We start from the raw sequence: 19,011 nt of genomic DNA on the forward strand, positions 1-19,011 counted from the left end.
TTTCACAGTTGCAAAGAAATGGGAAGATTCGAGACAAGTTTCTGTTTCTCCTGTGGTTGCATTTATGACCACAGTAGCAACAGAAGGACTCAGTTCTGATGTCTGGTGAAATGGAATAATGTTTGCTGTAGTTTTATTAATCTCCAATAAGCAAGTGGTTCCCATGGCTTAAAAGTCAAGGTGTTTAAAAAACCAAATGGTGGCTTCTTTCCTTAGCAGTGGGAACTGCAATTACATAATGTGCAGTTCCAACTTAAAATGTAGTTTCCTCCACATGGCCAAATGCAAATATGAGAAAGTGTGGAAATGCAAAAATGGCTGTATAGATAGGGTTTTTGATTGTATAGAACATAAATAAAAAAACCCCTGACACAATAAACATTTGGGAAAGATTCACTTGTTCATTGGATTTAAGTGTTTGTATGCCTACTACTTCATAAAGTGTAATGGAATGTAAGTAACTGGAGATATGTTAAAAATGTATGCCTCAAAGTGCAAAAGTAGTTCAGCTGTAATATGGGTAAATTGCTAGCCAAACGTTTTACCTTCAAAATCCAAACCAGTATATGCTTGCGTAGCAAGCTGCTCAGACTCACTGACAGGCGCAGCAATAAAACAACTAGCACATTTGCAACGTTAAGCAGAGTCCAGCTTGGGTTTTAAATTGGATGGGGAAGTTGAGATTCCTGCATCGCAGGGAGTTGGACTAGATGACCCTTTGGAGTCCCTTCCACCTGTACGATTCTGTTGTTCTGTGATTCTATGCTCCCTTGTCTGCAGTGGGAGCTGAGTTGTGGCGCCTATGAGTGTCTGTGGCTGCTGGTGGTGTTGCATGTGGCTTCTGTTTGCTCATCCGCTGGCGACAGCTTGCCCTTTGCCTAAGACAGCGAAATGGCTTGTGCTGGCCTTCCTCCAGATCCCCTTACCCTCTGAAGTAAGGTGATCGTTGAGCCGAAAGAGAGCATTTTCAGAGGTGGCACACATAATTTGTAATCCTCTCCCCAGCAGGGTTTTCCTGGTAACTACATTGCTGTCATTTTAATGCCAGGCAAAGAGTCTATTATTCTCCCACTTTTTAAAACTATTTCAAGCCATGGTTTGAGTTCTATCTTATCTATCTATCTTTATCCGCTGCTTATTTTGCAGCTTTTTTGGTGCCGTCACTGGTTGCATTATTTTTTTTATTGGCACTTGATCAGAAGGTGTCAATGTGGTGCAGTTGTTGAAATGTCAGTCTAGAATCAGAAAGACCTGAGTTCAGATCGCCATCTAACCGCAATGCTCAGCGTTCACCAGTTCTCAGCCTGGTGAGAATCTGCTTTACAGGGTTTTTTTGAGCATAGAATGGGGTAGGAGAACCATGAATGCTTTTTTGGGTTCGTTGGAGGAAAAATGGGGTATAAATGAAATAAATAATCTTGGAGATGGGACCAAAAAGGCACTCATATTTAACTTTCCGTATGTTCTTTATTACAGTGATACACAAGTTTCTCAACTAAGGTGCCACTATTCTGGATAAGATCTGAGAGAATATTCACTTAAGTCCTATCAGTTAAACTTTCTCATTTCGCTCTTCTTTGAAGGCGACTTAGTTCAGATTACCTTATAGATGATATATGACACCTGCAAAGTTAAATCAAATATTTGGATTAGATACTTTTATGTGCTAGAAATGTAATGCTTGACAGGCAGGCTTTTATTCTGTTTTGTGTAGGTGTTCTTTGATACAAATATGATGGTTTCAAGTGGTTAATGTGACTGCTATTTATGTATTTATTACCTAAAATTGTGCTGCATTTTTTTTTAAAAAAAAGAAGCCTCCACCCGCAGGGTTACAGTCTAAAAGTAAAAGTAACACACTTTAAGGAGGAAAAAGGAAGGTCAATTGGGTAAAGGCCGGATGAACAGATGTTTCCCGAGGTAAAGGTAAAGGGACCCCTGACCATTAGGTCCAGTCGTGACCGACTCTGGGGTTGTGGCACTCATCTCTCTCGCTTTATTGGCCAAGAGAGCCGGCGTACAGCTTCCAGGTCATGTGGCCAGCATGACTAAGCCGCTTCTGGTGAACCAGAGCAGCGTACGGAAATGCCATTTACCTTCCCGCCAGAGCGGTACCTATTTATCTACTTGCACTTTGACGTGCTTTTGAACTGCTAGGTGGGCAGGAGCAGGGACCGAGCAAGAGGAGCTCACCCCGTCGCGGAGATTCGAACCGCCAACCTTCTGATCGGCAAGCCCTAGGCACTGTGGTTTAACCCACAGCGCCACCCATGTCCCTGTTTCCTGAGGTGTTGTTTAGTCGTTTAGTCGTGTCCGACTCTTCGTGACCCCATGGACCAGAGCACGCCAGGCACTTCTGTCTTCCACTGCCTCCCGCAGTTTAGTCAAACTCAGGCTAGTAGCTTCGAGAACACTATCCAACCATTCGTCCTCTGTCGTCCCCTTCTCCTTGTGCCCTCCATCTTTCCCAACATCAGGGTCTTTTCCAGGGAGTCTTCCCTTCTCATGAGGCGGACGTTTCCTGAGGTACTCAGAGGTAAAAAAAATTAAAAAGAGGAATAGAATCAGATGCCTCTCAGGGCTGCAAGGAAGGACTAGAAAGCAGCAAGGGAAAAGGGATAAAAGGAGAGGAAATACAGTAATCTTAGACTTAGCTAGAAGATTGTTACATACAAAGAGTCTGGGCTTAAAGATAAAGAGCAGGAGTGGGCAATATTTTTGCTGCCAAGGGTCTGCATGCTGGTAGACAGAGGCTACTTGGATATACCTAATTCAAAATAAAGACCAACAAGATTCAAATTTCACCATGGCTACCTCAGGTTTTGCAGTCTACTTAGAAGTAAGTCCTAATGAGTTTGATGGTTACTCTCAAATATATACACAGAAGGGGTTTGGAAGTACAGTGGTACCTCGGGTTACATACGCTTCAGGTTACATACGCCTCAAGTTACAGACTCCGCTAACCCAGAAATAGTACCTTGGGTTAACAACTTTGCTTCAGGATGAGAACAGAAATCGTGCAGCAGCAGGAGGCCCCATTAGCTAAAGTGGTGCTTCAGGTTAAGAACAGTTTCACGTTAAGAACAGACCTCCGGAACGAATTAAGTACTTAACGTGAGGTACCACTGTACGAAAGTTTATTACAGCAACTATTCTAGGAAGCATACAGTAAAAGTAATTCCTTTCTTTAGTACAGACAGCACATACACAATGCTATCCATTTGTTCTCAGTCAGATGGTATCCATTTGGTCTCAGTCAGATGGTATGTGTGTGGAGAGGAAACTTATTTCCCCCAAGCCATAACACTGGGGATAAAGTAAACTCTCATCAACTCTGATGAGATGGAAGAATAAGGCCACATAAAATGAAGCTTCCCCACCTGTGATATAGAGCAGTATGGTAGGCAGTAGGGAGAAGCAGCTTAAACTAGAGATGAATTACCAAGGGAGTTCAGAGGAGAGGAGAGTATAAATATTTGAATGAGCAGCAGAAAATATCAACCAAGCAAGAGCATTTTAAGACAGTGGCTTAAGAGTAGAAACAGGAAGACCCAAATGTAGAATGTTCTAATAAGCAGTGAAGGAAATAACAAGAAATTGAACTAAACTTGCAGTAGTGGCTCTAGAATAAAGAGAGGAAATTCTCAATATATTTACCAACTGAAAACAGCAAGACTTGCTTGACAAGACTATGGGCAAAAGGAGGTAAGATTTCAAACCTGAGAACAATAAGCAGCCCTTATGGTATCATCAAGAACAGGCTGAGATACAGGAGAAAGAGAAGATTTTTAAAAGCCAGACAGTGGGAATAAATACTGCTGAAATTTGATGTTTCCGTACTGATTTTAATTACCGTATGTTGAAGGTAATAACTTGTAAGTAATTTTGCAAGTTATTACTAACGTGGCTGCAAAAATTGTGTTGGCAGGAAATGTGATTCATCCCTACATTATAGAAAGGCTTTTCAAGGTTTTAGAAATCGCACAAATGGACGAGCTAATGGATATGGTTCACCAGAGCAACGGGGGGAGTTGTTCCTGTTGAATGGTACAAAAAGCTGACTCCTTTTAGCTAGAACTGGAATGCCAATTGTAATACCTCGAAAGGTCATAGGCACCTACTTAGCATTTTATAAACGATTGAAAAACACGCAGACTCAGTCTCTTGCATGTTAGATAATGCCCTGCAACTGCTTGAACTCTCAGAGGAATGTGTCTCACAGCAGCACGAACTCTCCAGGTATGTTGTATAAGCTGACTTTGAGAGTGGTGGGAAAGCAGTTGAGAGAGCTGCAGAGCCTGGGGCCACCATGCTTGTGACACGAAGGCGAGAACATAACGGCATCAAGTGAGGCTAATTGTTTTATTCAGTCTCTTATGAAAGAAAAGTCTATTTAAAATCTGCAGGAGACCTGTAGAACTACTTGCTGCATTGGGGATGGGGTGGGGCCTGTCAGGCTCAGGTGTTAAAACAAAAAGCTACAGGATCGTGGTCAGGTTGAAATAAGAGGTTGAAGGAAATTGGTCATGGCTTCCTGTTCGATGTGGCAGGGCGAAGGTATATGGTCATGTTGTGGCTGCTTTTCTTTATTTGGGCACACGTTAAGTACTGTATAATGGTTTAATTGACACAGAAATGAAAAATGACTAAATGTATTTTGGGGGAAAGGTTCAACATGTTTTCCCCCCCATGGGGCTATATTGAAAGCGAGGAGAGCACTTTGAAATCACCTTAGCTTAATGATTAACTGATGGTTGTTTCTCTGGTAGCTAACATGTGAGTGTTGTAACCTGAGATCATGTGAGAAGTACTGGGTTGCAAAATCTCCCATTTTGAAGTATCTTTTCTCCCAAACTCAATGAATGTGTAAAAGAAACTCTCCTGAAGGGAGAGTAAACAGTCTGGAGGCTGGTATGCAGGCTGTGGGGAGAGAGAGAGAGACCTTTGCTTTTAGATCAGCTTGGATCATTTTCATATTTTGTAAGATGCTAAGCCTATGCTGGACATCGTATGAATATTTGGGACCCGTTTCATTTGATGCTTTCTGCTTCATTTCAATGAGTTCTGTCAGTAAAAGTTTGAATATTTTTATGGGTGTGGACAATGAGGAGCGTTTCTTATGCTTAATATCTGCAACACGTTGAGTGCTCGTCCAGAAAAGTTGAGACCCTCCAGTGCTAGGCTCACGAGGCGCTTTCCTTCTCGTTGCTTAGAACTTCGTAGCAGCGGGGGAACCGCCAAAAAAGGCCCTTCGGGGCGCGCGGGAGGAGCGAGCCGCCCGCTTTCCCGCCCTCGCCGGCCTCCTGGGGCGCACGCAGCGCTCGCGCCCTCCGCAGCCCGCCCAAACGCGCGCCAATGCCGGGCCAGGCGCCCCTCCGGGAAGCGCGACGTAGGCGCCGCTCCTGCACCCGACGGCCTTTGCTGCGGGGCTTCTAGCGGCAAGCGAGTGTGCGCGCAGAAGGCGGCGCCTGAGGCGAGGTGGCGCGGGGCGGCGTCCTGCTCTCCCGCCCCGTTTCTGGGCTGCCTCCTCCGAGCCTGCTCTTAGTGCCCGGACGGGATTGGGGAAGCACCTGCAGCGCGCCGCCGAGAGGGTGCAGCTTGCCGGGGCTTGCAGCGTCGCAAGGAGCCTGGGCTGGGGAGCGCGCAGCCTCGTCCCTTCCTTCCTATCCATCCGCGGGGCAAAAGAAGAGAGAGGGGAAAGTCCGCTTTTGGTTGCTGGCGAGCGGCTTCGCAGCGCGAGGGAAGGAGCCAAGCAGGAGAGTTGCTGGAAAGTGGAGGTGAGCGAGCCAAGGAGCCGAGGCGTGCGGGAAGTTTGGGTAGGAGCTGCGAATTGGCCAGATGCGTTTCAAAAGGGCTCCGCGCGCAGCCCGAGCCTTGCGGCGTGATTCCTCGGGTGCAAGTCCCGCTTGTTCCCGGCGAAGACCTCGTAGCATTGCAGCCTTAAAACGCGAGGATAGCGCCGTAGCTTAGCTAAAGGGGCTAGATATGTGCAGGAGATCCGGTCCAACTTGATTTCAAAGAGAGAAACAGTGCCAGCATCTAAACGCCTCCTTTTTTTAGGTTACCAAGATTCTAAGGGAACCCCAAGTGCTCCCTTCCTTCTTACCGGGTGCAAGGAACTGGGTGGCGTAGATTGTAAAGGCGTTGGCAGGGACTTTCTCTGCTATTTTTCCTCTCTTGAACTCCTCAGATTCCTGCTGAAATGGAATGCTGTGGTGCATCGCCTGTTATCAGCCTAATGGTTCATCACATGTAATAAGTCGAGTGAGTCTCCTTTCTTTCTTCTCAATGCCTGGCCTCCGTTCCTCGTTAGGCAGGAAGAAAGCAAACTTCAGGAGCTGCTATAGTTGATATTTTGCATTCTGGCTTAATAAACAAGGGCATAAAACAAAAGAGAACCAAAAAGTGAGATTGCTTACTTTCTCTTTTTTTCCTCCAAAGTCCAGACCTCACTTTACTCAGTCTGCTCAGTGGCAGGACCAAGGTGTGTGTGGTTTAGAATAGATCATCGTGTCTTGCATGGTATGTTTAGTGTGGTCTTGAATCCGTATGGGATGGGTGGTGACTTGTAGTTTCTGTGACCCAGAGCCAAGTTGCTGTCAGGTTCTCATCACCTCCTCCATCCATAAGATAAATTATTGGTACTAGTAACTGCCCGCATGGGAAATGGCACCCACTTTACCCCCATATGAAAGTAGGTTTTCCTGGAACTGTGATAGGTAAATAAATTAAAATGGTATCATATAATTTATAAGTGTGATATGCATCAAAGATTAGTAAAAAAAAAACCCAAACAACATGGTTGCATGATGAAAAATTAGTGGGTTTTATTTTTAGAAGGAGAACGCTATGTGTGTAAGCTATAATTGATCATCACTGTTTTGGCTTTCAGATAATTGGGCTTGGTTGTCATCAAAGTGCCTTTTTGTTTTCCTAAAGTGAATCTGCCTCTGCATTTTATAATGTATGGATGAACATGGATGAACCAAGTGACCCTTAAGAATAAAACTTCACTTTTATCAAATTTAGAAGAAATCAGTCGTCCTTAGAACTGAAGAGCTCAGTATGTTTTTCAACAAGGGGTTATGGTGTTTTCACTTAAAAACTAGATGCCAAAATACTGTGCATATTATGCTTAGTATTTATAGAATATACTTTCTGGATGCATGCACTGTGTTCACTGTACTGTGTGTAACAATATAATTTAAGATTTCATCTCTGTCGGGAATCTAATGCTTGTAGTTTAGCTCCCTTGTGTCCATTGTTTAAGGTCTCATTTGAAATTTAAGTGACAAAGAGGACTTGGGCTTTTGTTTTGAGGCTTTTGTTTTTTGTTTGAGAGAGCTTTTGTTTTTGTTTGAGAGAGCCTTGTAAATGGTAAGAGCTAATCTTTTTCAAGAGCTGAAAGCATAAAGTCAGCTGCTTATTTATATTCAGGATAAACTTGTTTCAGTTATTCTGTACATTGGTGTATGTGTACATAATACACAGTCCTTTTTTTTGTCTTTGTCAAGCCCAGGTAAAGTTAAGGGAGACCTTAACTTGGTTTAAGCAGCTTCTTAGAATTTGTTCTCTGCATGAAGTTGCCACCTGCAGAGGCAAGCAGTGTCATTACGACATTAGTTGCACGCCACCCCAAACTCTTGAGTGGTGCAATATTCCAGGTCCTAGGTGCTTACACAGGGATCATGTTTCCTTCAGAATGAGGGTCAGTGGAGATGGTATCTTTATGATACATGGTTTATTTACACATACAGTGGTACCTTGGGTTACATACGCTTCAGGTTACATATGCTTCAGGTTACAGACTCCGCTAACCCAAAAATAGTGCTTCAGGTTAAGAACTTTGCTTCAGGATGAGAACAGAAATCGTGCTCCGGCGGCGTGGCAGCAGCAGGAGGCCCCCATTAGCTAAAGTGGTGCTTCAGGTTAAGAACAGTTTCAGGTTAAGAACAGACCTCTGGAACAAATTAAGTACTTAACCTGAGGTACCACTGTATGAATTACATATAAAACTAGCACAGGATAGTTAAATGTTCACCAGCCCCCTTTCTCCTGTTTTATAGCTGCAGGCACTTCTTATTAACCCAAACGGACCTCCAGAACAAATTAAGTTCTTAACCCGAGGTACCGCTGTATATCCAACCTGTGATGGAGGGGATCACAGCATTAACACCCCAAGAGGGCCTTGCTGCTCCCATAGTCACAGCCTTGGATTCAAGCAGAAATCAAACATTTCTCTGCTTGTTGTCCCCACTCCCACCCCTTTCTAGCTTCCAGCTCCTATCACTCAACTCTCCACTCTGGCTCTATGTCTAACTACCAACAAGTTGAGGGAAGGAGGGCACCCACCCATTTGCCCTCTGGATGCTGAGCCACTTCCTTTGTTACCTTAATGGCCCATTTCCCAGGCTATATACGCTCACCAGGAATTTGAATCCTTCCTTATATTTTAACACTTGTAACTCTTGTTGGATCCAGAGATTAGAAGGGTTGCCAGCATACATCCTACTCTCCTCATCCCAAACTCATACCACTATCATAAAAAAAGGATCCTGGCTGCTCAGTCCTATGCAGGTCTACTCAGAAGTAACGTGCATAGGGCTAAGTAAGGGTGTAAAGGACTGCCGCATAAGTTTGCCTGTTTAATCATTTATGACACTCAGTTTCGGAGATGAGATTAAAATTAGCTGTGAGAAAGCAGTTGACTTCCATCTGACTTCATGGACCATTTTACGCTAAGAGAGTTTCTCCAAGTGTTTTTAATGCATATCCCCCTCCCCCAAGACGCCCTGCTATAAAAGGATTCTTTTATAGCAAGCAGTCTTGACTTTGTACCTGCATCTCGATTTTCACGCTCCTTGATGTTTCCACAGACTTTGCTTGTAGAGTGTGTTGGATCTCACAAAGATATATATCCCCTTCTGTAGTATATGGGGGAAATGTTTTCCATGTTATGATACAAAACATCTTTCAGTTGGTAATATCTGTTTATTACCTCAGCCAATGTATTTTCACAGTTGTTGATCCATTGGCAAATGGCATTTTCCTTTTATGGAAAGTTATTCAAAATTTATTTATTCATTTTTTTTAAATTCCCAGTTATCTCCCTCTTTCTCCCAAGAAGCCCAGGCCAGTGGGCATAATTTTATTTTATGTTTCTTTTCCCACTGTAGGTTAGGATGAAACATGGTGCCTTGCTCAAAGTGTCACTGAGATCTTCGTGGCTGAGCAGATCCTAGCCTGATCCAACACTTTATGTGCGATCATTCAGACTTCTGGTGACACCACACTAGCTCTCCATTTATGTATTTTTTTATTATTTTACAAAGTCCTGAGTACGATTCACAGAGCAATCCTGTACATGTCTACTCAAAAAGAAACTCTGTTAAGTTCAATGAGCCTTCCTCCCAGAATGTGGATACAGGATTTTAGCCAGATCCTGCAGTCCTGTAGCCCCTGATATGATGATCCAGCATCCATAGAAAGCTTCTTCTCCAAGTTTGGAGAGAGAGACCTGATATTAGATGTTCTCTACCTACCGCTGCGGAAACATGCATGGATCTTTTTCTACTTACATTGGGGTATTCTAAGGACACACCAGGAGGAAGCTTGGATCGAAAAACACAGAACCAAACAAGAGATGAAACTATGCCAGCCCAGGAACTGGCATATTTTATTTCCCTCTTGTTCCCAGTGGGAGGAAAATTGTTAACAGTCCCACCACCAGCATCCACACAATAAACAGAAAAGGATGGTCCCCTGACCTCACTTCCATCCTGCAAGGATGATAAGTTCATTGGATTGCAGTGGTTCAGCTACCTTTGGTAGTCTCCCCTTCCACTGTTAATGCATTTTATTTGGTGGAAATGCCAACGAATGACAGCAGAAATGAGAGAACATGCATCAGAATTTACACACACTGTGCCTAATCATGTGGAATGGAAAAAACAATTTTATTCAGGTGTTTTTGCGCTTTTTTCCAATTAGTTTTCTTTTTCATACCAGTACATTTCAGATGAGAAAACATGGAGCTCACAACACCTTGAGACAGAATATTCTCACTTGATATGTTTTGTATCAAGAATGAGCTTTTCATTCCTTTTTTAAAAAAAGGTAAACCTGTCATTTTTCAGAACTGAATATGGCTTAAAAATTGGAATGCAGTAAAATATAAGATTGAAAGACTGCATCAAATAAACAAACATGTAATATAATTTAAAATATAACAGCAACGGGAACACAGTGGTATTGTCCCTCCCCCCAAAAAAGTTAGCAATACTTTAGAATGGGGGTGGATAACTTGTTGTCCTCAAGACTCCCATTCCCATCAGTCCCAGCCAACATGGCCAATGGTCAGCGATGATGGGAGTTGTAGTCCGATAACATCTGGAGGGCCACAGGTTCCCTGCCCCTATTTACAAGGTAAGTGGAATGATGAGAGGGAAAGAATTACTTTCATGCAAGATCAAGGAATTAGTTTTTCTTTGTGTCTCATATAACATTTGAAGATGGGCATTTAGACTGTAATTCTATAATCTTGGAGTAAGCTCACTGAAAACGAGGATTGCTTCTGACTAGATGATGTAGGATTGTTCTGACATAAAATCCCAGTTCATCCTTGATTGTTGTCTCAGGGTCTTCTTATATTGCCTAGTTTCTTGAGGCCCCTGGAGTGGGGGTAGATGTAATAATTGGCAGTTTTTGTGGTGCGTTCCAGATAGCATTGTCCTGTAGCAGGTCTGTAGTTTCGTAGCATCCAGCTCACAGTATTGAGCTCCTGCAAAGGTGCAATTTTGTTCGTTGGCTCACCCATTGCCTCAGTGAGCAATGTAGGAGTAATGGGGGCATTATTGGTTAGTGCCTATAGCATCAGTTGAGGTTAGTCGCTTTTCAGCTACAACAGCTCTCACAGCAAATTAAAAAGGAGAAAAATACTATTCTTGCATTAATTAACATTAGCATTTGTTAACATTAGTGTTATTTGCAAACCTAACCAAGATATAGAATAGAAAAGATTGAACAGTCAGGTGGTAGCTCTGTCCTTCTGGCTCCTCCAGAAGGGTGTTGAACTCAGGAAGCCAATTGCAATCTCTTCAAGAGTCTCAGCCTGCTGCTTTTTTGCACACATTAATTAACTTAAATATTAATTAGCTTAAATCGATCATTGCTTGCAATTGCCAATGCAGTTTTAGGCATGTCTATTCACTGGTGAGTCCCAGATATGTGTGTGTAGGACTGGAGTCTTAAGAATATAGTCCTGTGCATCTTTACCTAGCAGCAAGTCCCATTGAACTTAAGTGGGGCTTACTTCTGAGTAGAACTACACAGGATTCTGCTGCATCTAGAGTGTGCTGCTTCTTACTGGAAAATTGAGTGCAGGTTAAAAAGGTGACAGCCCCAAAGAGAAAGGAACCCACTTTTTAATGTTTGAGTATGACATAATGGGTTTAGAAAATTAATGAGAGCTGCCTGATGGAAATAATAAGAGTAATATCCAGATGGCAGGCTTGATCTGCTCTCAGTTTACTGTTTGCTGAATGGGAGGACAATCGGGTGCTTTGAAAAACATTTTTTTTTTGCTTTTGTTTTATTTCCTGTATTATTCTTGTCATTGAGCCTGTCCTTGCTCTGTCATCATGGCCATTCTCAGTGTTGATTTATGGGAAGCTAGTATCAGGTTATATTGATTTAAATCAGGGGAGTTTAAGTTATTGACTTAAATCCCAAAGAAAATGGGACAGTTTAAAGTTCTGATTGAAATCAAGTTTCCAGATTTCTGATTTATATTTTTGTACTGAGTAGGGTATCCTAATGTATACATATTGCTTGCCATAACAAGTAAAACATATCTGCTTGCAACTAAATAGAGATGTTATATTATCCACTACAGAATATTTATATCTGCAGAATTTATGTATTTGCACTGCAGAATTTATATCTGCATCCTGTAGCAACTTGATAGAATTTTAAAAGTAAAAAAAAATCTGATCTAGCGTGTTTTAAAAAGATTTATTTGTTTTTATATTGTTGTTTATTTATCATTGAAGATTTATTTTTGTTCACCCTGGCTAGTGGAGGAGGAAGACACAGCTTGCTGTAAATCAGGATAAGCAGTGGATCTGTTCCTATAAAGGATGTCTTTATATATTAATTTTTGTCGTTTGTATCTCAAGAGTTGCCCCAGTAATCTGTGAACCACTATGGTGCAGGTATGAATATTTTATGTTCTTCCTGTCCAGTAGTATCTACAGTACTTGAATCTACATCAGAGAGAAAGAGAACAGATGATCTCCCAAATTCCACCTAAAAAAAAGTTCTGCATGTATTCTATTTGTGTGTTTGTTTCTTCTTCTTTTTTAAAGAAATACTTCCAGCTTTTAAGTTAACCTCTCTCCAGTATAAACGGTATAACATATCTCTGGGGTACACTGAGTGTATTAATAGTTTAAGGCTATATAAAGTTTTACACATAAATTGCTGCATATAGTTATGTTTGGTTTACATTTCTGAAGTTTTCTCCACCATCGTAGCATCTAGAGACTTAATTATTTCTGAGGAAAGCTCAGATGGTGAAGAACAAGGCAGTTGCTTCAGAGAAGTGCTGATACACTATATAGCCATGCACAGGCTGCAACCAATCCCTTGTTATGCAAAGAGAAGAGAACAAAAAATACACATAAAAGGCAACACATTGAGGCTGAACAGATGGCCCCAGGGAAACAATTTAGAGTAGGACCTATCTCATGAGGGTGTTGCCTACACTGGGATTGCAGGACCCTGTACAGCACTAGCCACAATGACTATTCTTAAGCAATTTGCCAAGTGTGGTAGGAGAGGATGCCAAGTGTGGCAGGGGATTCAGCGACAATCAAAGAAACTCATATTTTTTGGCTATACAACCAGAAACAGTATCCATGCCTCTCTTCAAGAGCGTGAGCTAGTCTACCGTTCTCCATGACATATTGTTGTGAACAGGGTTTTTCAACGCTGACAAATATGAAAGATGAGAAAAGAGAAAGCCTTCTTTATATTGATGAGATGAGAGTTTCTTTGTCTCAAATTAGACCTAATATAAATAAGATTACCTGGCAAAAGTAAGCTCACACCTCTCATGGGATTTATATACTTACCTAAGGTACGTAGGTAAGAGGTTTGTTTATAATTATATTTGGGGAATGATACATGTTCTTTTGTAGCTGTTTGGGTTTATACTTTCTGGGTGTCCCGTGATCATATTATAAAGTAGTTGTGTTCTATGTTATAAATCAAGCACTTATAGGAGTTGTTTGTTTTCCAATGTATTTCTTTCTTATCAATAAAAAAAATGGGGTGACATGAGCAAATTTTTATTCTGAAAGTGTGGCCTAGGAAAAAAAGCTTGAGAACCGCTGGACTGGAGAAGGGGAACCTGTGACCCTCGAGATGTTGGTAGACTCCATATTTCATTGGCCCAAGCCAACATAGCTACTGATCAGAGATTTGTAGTCTACAAACTTCTTGAGGGTCAGAGTTTCCCAATTCCTGCTGTAGATGTCATTTCCTATATATATTGCTCAATTCTGCATCATCAAGGTCTTGCAACCCTCATGACCTTTTAGGCCTAATGCCAATGTTGCAGACTGAAGCATGGCTCTGAACTGAGAAGATTATTTACTTAATGAGGTCATAAATTGAAGTGATATTCAATGGACATTCCCCAGTTGAACATTTTTATTTAAAGTATAGCAATCAAGATGATTGCCTCTGATGACTTTAAATGTTTCTTTGTCCTAGGCTGGCCTTTTGAGGAAAGATGCTAATCAGCAATGGGAAAATAATGCTAAAACACAGAACTCCAGAAAATAAATGTTGAGACGGGGCATATGTATCACAAATTCATGTCACTATGTTGTAACAGTTCATCCTTTTGTTTAGGATGACCAAAAATTGCAGTATGTTTCCAGTGTAGTTTGCAAAACTATCTAGCATTGCAATCATTACCGACCAATTTCCTCAAAAAGTTAAGAATACCCAAAGTTGACCCTTCTTGAATTTGATGGACATTACAATTCTTGGCATCAGCCAGAGATTTTAGAGTATGACACCCCCCTCCCCTGACAAATACTGCTGCTTCTTAGCAGTTTGAAAGCATTCCTGTGCAAGTGAATAAATAGGGACTGTTGCGGCAGCAATGTAAATGGCGTTTCCGTGCACTCTGGCTTCTGTCACAGTCCTCCGTGCGCCAGTAGTGGTTTAATCATGCTGGCCACATGACCCGGAAAACTGTCTGTGGACAAACTCAGACTCCCTCGGCCTGAAAGTGAGATGAGCGCCGCAACCCCATAGTCCAGTTGCCTTTGACTGGACTAAACCGTCTAGGGGTCCTTTACCTTTCCTCCCACCTTATTAACAGTACTGTGAGGCTTTTGTGAGGCTGTTCCAGAATAAGTAATCTGATAATTTCTTACCAAAAGTGTAATCAGTATTGCTGAATCATAGAATTGTAGAGTTGGAAGGGACCTCAAGGGTCATCTAGTCCAAACCCCTGCAATGCAAGAATCTCAGCTAAAGCACCCATGACAGATGGCCATCCGAAACCTCCAATGAAGGCAAGTCCACAACCTCCTGAGGGAGACTGTTGCGCGTTTTAAGAGCTCTTACTGTCAGAAGGTTCTTCCTGATGTTTACTCAGAATCTCCTTTCTTGTAACTTGAAAACAAGCTTACTCCATCCTCCATGTTGACAGCCCTTTAGATATTTGAAGATGGCTATCATATCACCTCTCAGTCTTTTCTTTACCAGGCTAAACATACCCAGTTCCCTCAACCATTCCTCATAATTCTTGAGGTTTCTAGACCCAGCTTGAGAATTACTCTACTATAGATACCGGTATTTGTTGCATTTTTGGTTTTTAGTTCCTTAAGAAAATGTTTTATGCTGTACTACAGGATGGCTTCTTTTTAAAATGACACAATACATGGGGGGGTTGTTTTCAAGAGTTTCGTTCTTTTTCTGTTTGGTTTTGAAAACTTTTCTAACACCTGTTTTTCCTCTTCTATTTTGTTAATGTTGTTATTAAGAGCAATCTTCTCCAGTTGTAATCGAACACTGTTGCCATATCATATTCAGAAGGTACAGTATCTTTTTATGTTGGGGCGGTAGCTGACTTAGAATAGCCCATGAATCCAACATCTGCAGGACTCTCTGGTAAGACCCCTATTAACCTTGATAGTACTTCTTGACAGATTAGTTTACTGGTAAAATAGATCATCCTTCCTTGATGTTGTGCCCATCAGCTGTGGCAGCTGGGCCTGGTGGGAGTTGTATTTCAAAACATCTAGAGGGCACCAGGTTGGGAAAGGCTGTCTTAGTTCACTGGCACAATCATTCTGAGATGCCCTTTCACACTTTGTCAGAACATGTCTCCCTTGACGGAGACAGCTGAAGCAGGAAGAAAGACAACTAGAGCACAAGTAGTTCTCATCTTTCTCTGAAGCTGGCCAATTGCTAAATATATCATTTTTGAAAGACTATGCTGTGGCAGTCGTGGCTGCAAAGTAACTTCCCTTCTTGGCTGCCAATGTGTCTGCAAAGTCTTGTACAGTAGAGCTGTTTTAGTTGGTAAATGAAAGAGAGAGAGCAGACCAAATGTAAACAGAGCAGAGCAGACAACAGCAGCAAAAGACAATACCTCAGAATAATATGGAAAAATAGGACGTTTAACATTGGACATCTTGCTGTTTCACTAAATTTTTATATATTTTTTCCGTACCACCTTGAAGCTTTGTCATTGTGTTTGCTTTTTCCAGTTGGTGCATGACCTGGTAAGACCCAGCACTCTTCATCTGAACGTTGAGTCATCATCTGTTTGCTGGAATGAATTTGCTGTTGATGGTGCAGGCAAAATCTTTTGAATTCATTTCAGCTTGGGAGTCCCAAGTTAGGATGCAGAGTTTGAATGTTCTTCACCTCAGTTTTGTACTGTTCTTTTGGATCATTTCCAGTCTGCCTCTCTCTTCCTGAAGCAGACTTGATTGTGGGGTAGTATGTGCCCTGAGTGCTCACTGGAAGGACAGATCGTGAAGCTGAGGCTCCAATGCTTTGGCCACCTCATGAGAAGAGAAGACTCCCTGGAAAAGACCCTGATGTTGGGAAAGATGGAGGGCACAAGGAGAAGGGGACGACAGAGGATGAGATGGTTGGATAGTGTTCTCAAAGCTACCAGCATGGGCTTGACCAAACTGCAGGAGGCAGTGGAAGACAGGAGTGCCTGGCGTGCTCTGGTCCATGGGGTCACGAAGAGTTGGACACGACTAAACGACTAAACAACAACAACATGTGCAACTTAATGGAGACTGGGTTCTTTGCTGTCTGGGGTTGTTAATGCCTCATTAAGAGAAAGGAGAAGGCCAGCTTTGCAATTCAGCTGTGGCTCAAAAAACTACTCTTGCCAACTGTGGCCCTGTCTCCAGCCTTTCCTTTTTGAAGCAGGCTATTGAACAAGCATACGCTATTGAATTGCATCAGGTTTCTAGAACCGTACCAGTTTGATTTAGTAGTCTGGTTATGACACTGAGATACCTGTTAATTGCTTTGATGGAGAACCTTTTTTGAATTCCAGAATCCAACCAGATGAGGGTTCAAGTTAGTTTACAGTAGCAAAATCAACACTTTTGTGGCACCTTACACACTTAACACATTTACTATGGCATGAACTCTTGTATTCCAACCTGTATCAAATGCATCTCCACAAATCAATCAGAGTATCATATTCAGTCAAATACAGGACATCTGATCTATTATTTGTTTGTGCTCTGATAACCCAGTAATACTTAACAAGCTGCCCTGGGACTTATCTTAACTAGCTCACAGCCCACAGGGCTCTTGTACCTTATGCCTACTTCTGTGACAAGCCATAAACCACACACAGAGTGCAGATCCTGTCTTGAATAATAATGGTATCTTCCTTCTGCCACTGAAGTATGTTTTATTACGCCCCCCCCCCCGAACAGCATATCAAAAAGTATTGGCTCTACTCAGCACAGCCTAGACTTGAGCATGTTCCTTTGGGACCCTGTGAGAGGAACAGATAATGTGTGTGTTTTCTGAAAACTGCCATTCCAAATCTATATAACTTTTACCATCTTCTGAGTCATCAAATGTCTCTAGTTGGCAAGTCATGTGGATGAGCAGAGGTTCTTTGAGTGTTTCATAAGGTTGCCTGTAAAGCTAGTTTCCCTCTTTCTCCATTACACGCTCTCTGAAAAGTAAAATATTAGCCATCACTTTTGCAGTGTTGCCTTTCCAGTTTCACTTTGTGGTAAAGGTAATAGTCTAACACAGAGGTTTTCAACCTTTTTGAGTCCACAGTTCCCTTGGCCAACTACATGAAGCCTGCACTCCCCCCCCCCCAAATAAGATTTATATTCCACTTGATTGTCAAGAAAAACTGCAACGTTGGGGTCCGCAAAGCAAAGCATAGCCAACTAACAATGGATTGTGGCTTCCTGGGGGCTCCACAGCTCATCTGTTATCCATATCAGGCAGACCCCCCCCCCCCGGTAACTTGCCATACATGGCCTGTGGGTTGGATTCTGCTTGTTCACAAGTTGCAGAAGTCTGTTAAAAAACCATTGCAGGGCAGAGGCTTAATGACCTGGTTGTATTGCAGCATGACCTGAATAGCTCTGGTGTATACCAGAGACAGAAATAAAGAAGCTATACTTGACTTCCTCCCTTCATAACTGCTGGGTATAGGATTGCACCCTTTGGGTTTGGCAGAATGAGTACAGGAAAGCTATATAGTGTCTAATTGGACTTCAAAGAGTTTCTTCAGTAATTCTATGAGATTCTGAAGTAGAAATGCTTGATTGATTCAGAGTTTGTATTGTCCCATGCTTTCTGCATCTTCCGCAGTTAGAGGTTCCATGGGTAAAGAGCACTGGAGCTTAATCATGTCTTTGTAATGTCTTACATTAGATCATAGGATAGCATCAGTTGCTGAAAGAGAGTGATGGCACCTTAAGAAGCTTCAGCAATAAACATTGGTGAAATACAGCCCACCATCAGCCAGATTTACAGGAATATAGTCACATAGTTGAGGGAGGTTTCTTTTATTAAAAAAAACACAGGTCAGAGAGTATATGGAATTGTGATAATTAAATTATTAAGTTATTCACAGTGATAATTCATTAAAACAAATAATTGTTGTTTGTAACCAGGCATCTTGACACTGGTAGGCTAATTAACATAATTAGCTTTTCTCCAGTTCGGTCTACAAGTGATAGTAAGAGTATCCTTCTGGAACGAGTATATGGTGTATGTGCGTGAGAGAGAGAGAGAGAGACTATTTCTTGTGGAGATGGAACAGTTAATTGTGCAAATGAGAACAGGGGTGGGGATCCAAATGCAGAATTAAGTCTTTTGTCTTCTTGGGGGGGGTTATTTTAAGATTAAGTGCACAAACCTATGTATATTTGCTTAAAAGTGTATCCACTATGTTCAATTAACTTCATTTCAGTTAATTGTGAATAGGAGTGCAACCTTAATTTTTTTGGCCTTGGATTCTGCTGTCTTGTTTCATATTAGGTACACTGAAAACTTGGCTTTCGCCCAAGAGTGGTTAGTCTCTTTTCACAAAATGCCTTTGATGATATTATAAACGTTAACTCTTGGGAAGTAGATAGGGTGTCCTTAGAGGAATACTTTAAAGTCTGTTTAGCTTTTAATTTTGATATCTAATATGCTTTCTTTTAGAGTTGCCAAAGGCTTCCAGCTTCCAGTGTTTAACAAGAACATTAATAATAATAACTTTATCAGTGAAATGTAGGAAGACCTACATACCTGGTTATATTTCTGTGTTATTACTGATATACCCTTTACCCTCTGCAATAGACAACCTTGATCTGCCCTCTCTTCCATTCCTCACCTGCCGCACTGGCTTTTCTTATGTGGTATTGACTTATATCCTCATATGAACCTCAAAACCAGGTTTGTTGACAAGCAGGACTTAGGAAGGCCTCATTGCAG

The 19,011-nt window shown here is 41.9% G+C and overlaps 1 protein-coding gene across 1 annotated transcript in view; it reads left to right on the forward strand.

Moving 5' to 3' along the window:
- Positions 1-5,686: 5,686 nt before the first annotated feature.
- The window catches only part of KCNG2 (potassium voltage-gated channel modifier subfamily G member 2), a 46,744-nt gene continuing 33,419 nt past the window's right edge, over positions 5,687-19,011 (forward strand). Inside the window, exon 1 of the mRNA XM_053396700.1 lies at positions 5,687-5,777. The gene's annotated coding sequence lies outside the window, so the exon portion shown is untranslated. The remainder of the gene's footprint in view (positions 5,778-19,011) is intronic.

The sequence above is a fragment of the Podarcis raffonei genome, chromosome 7 (assembly GCF_027172205.1).
Source record: "Podarcis raffonei isolate rPodRaf1 chromosome 7, rPodRaf1.pri, whole genome shotgun sequence".
In the NCBI taxonomy this organism is placed as follows: domain Eukaryota; kingdom Metazoa; phylum Chordata; class Lepidosauria; order Squamata; family Lacertidae; genus Podarcis; species Podarcis raffonei.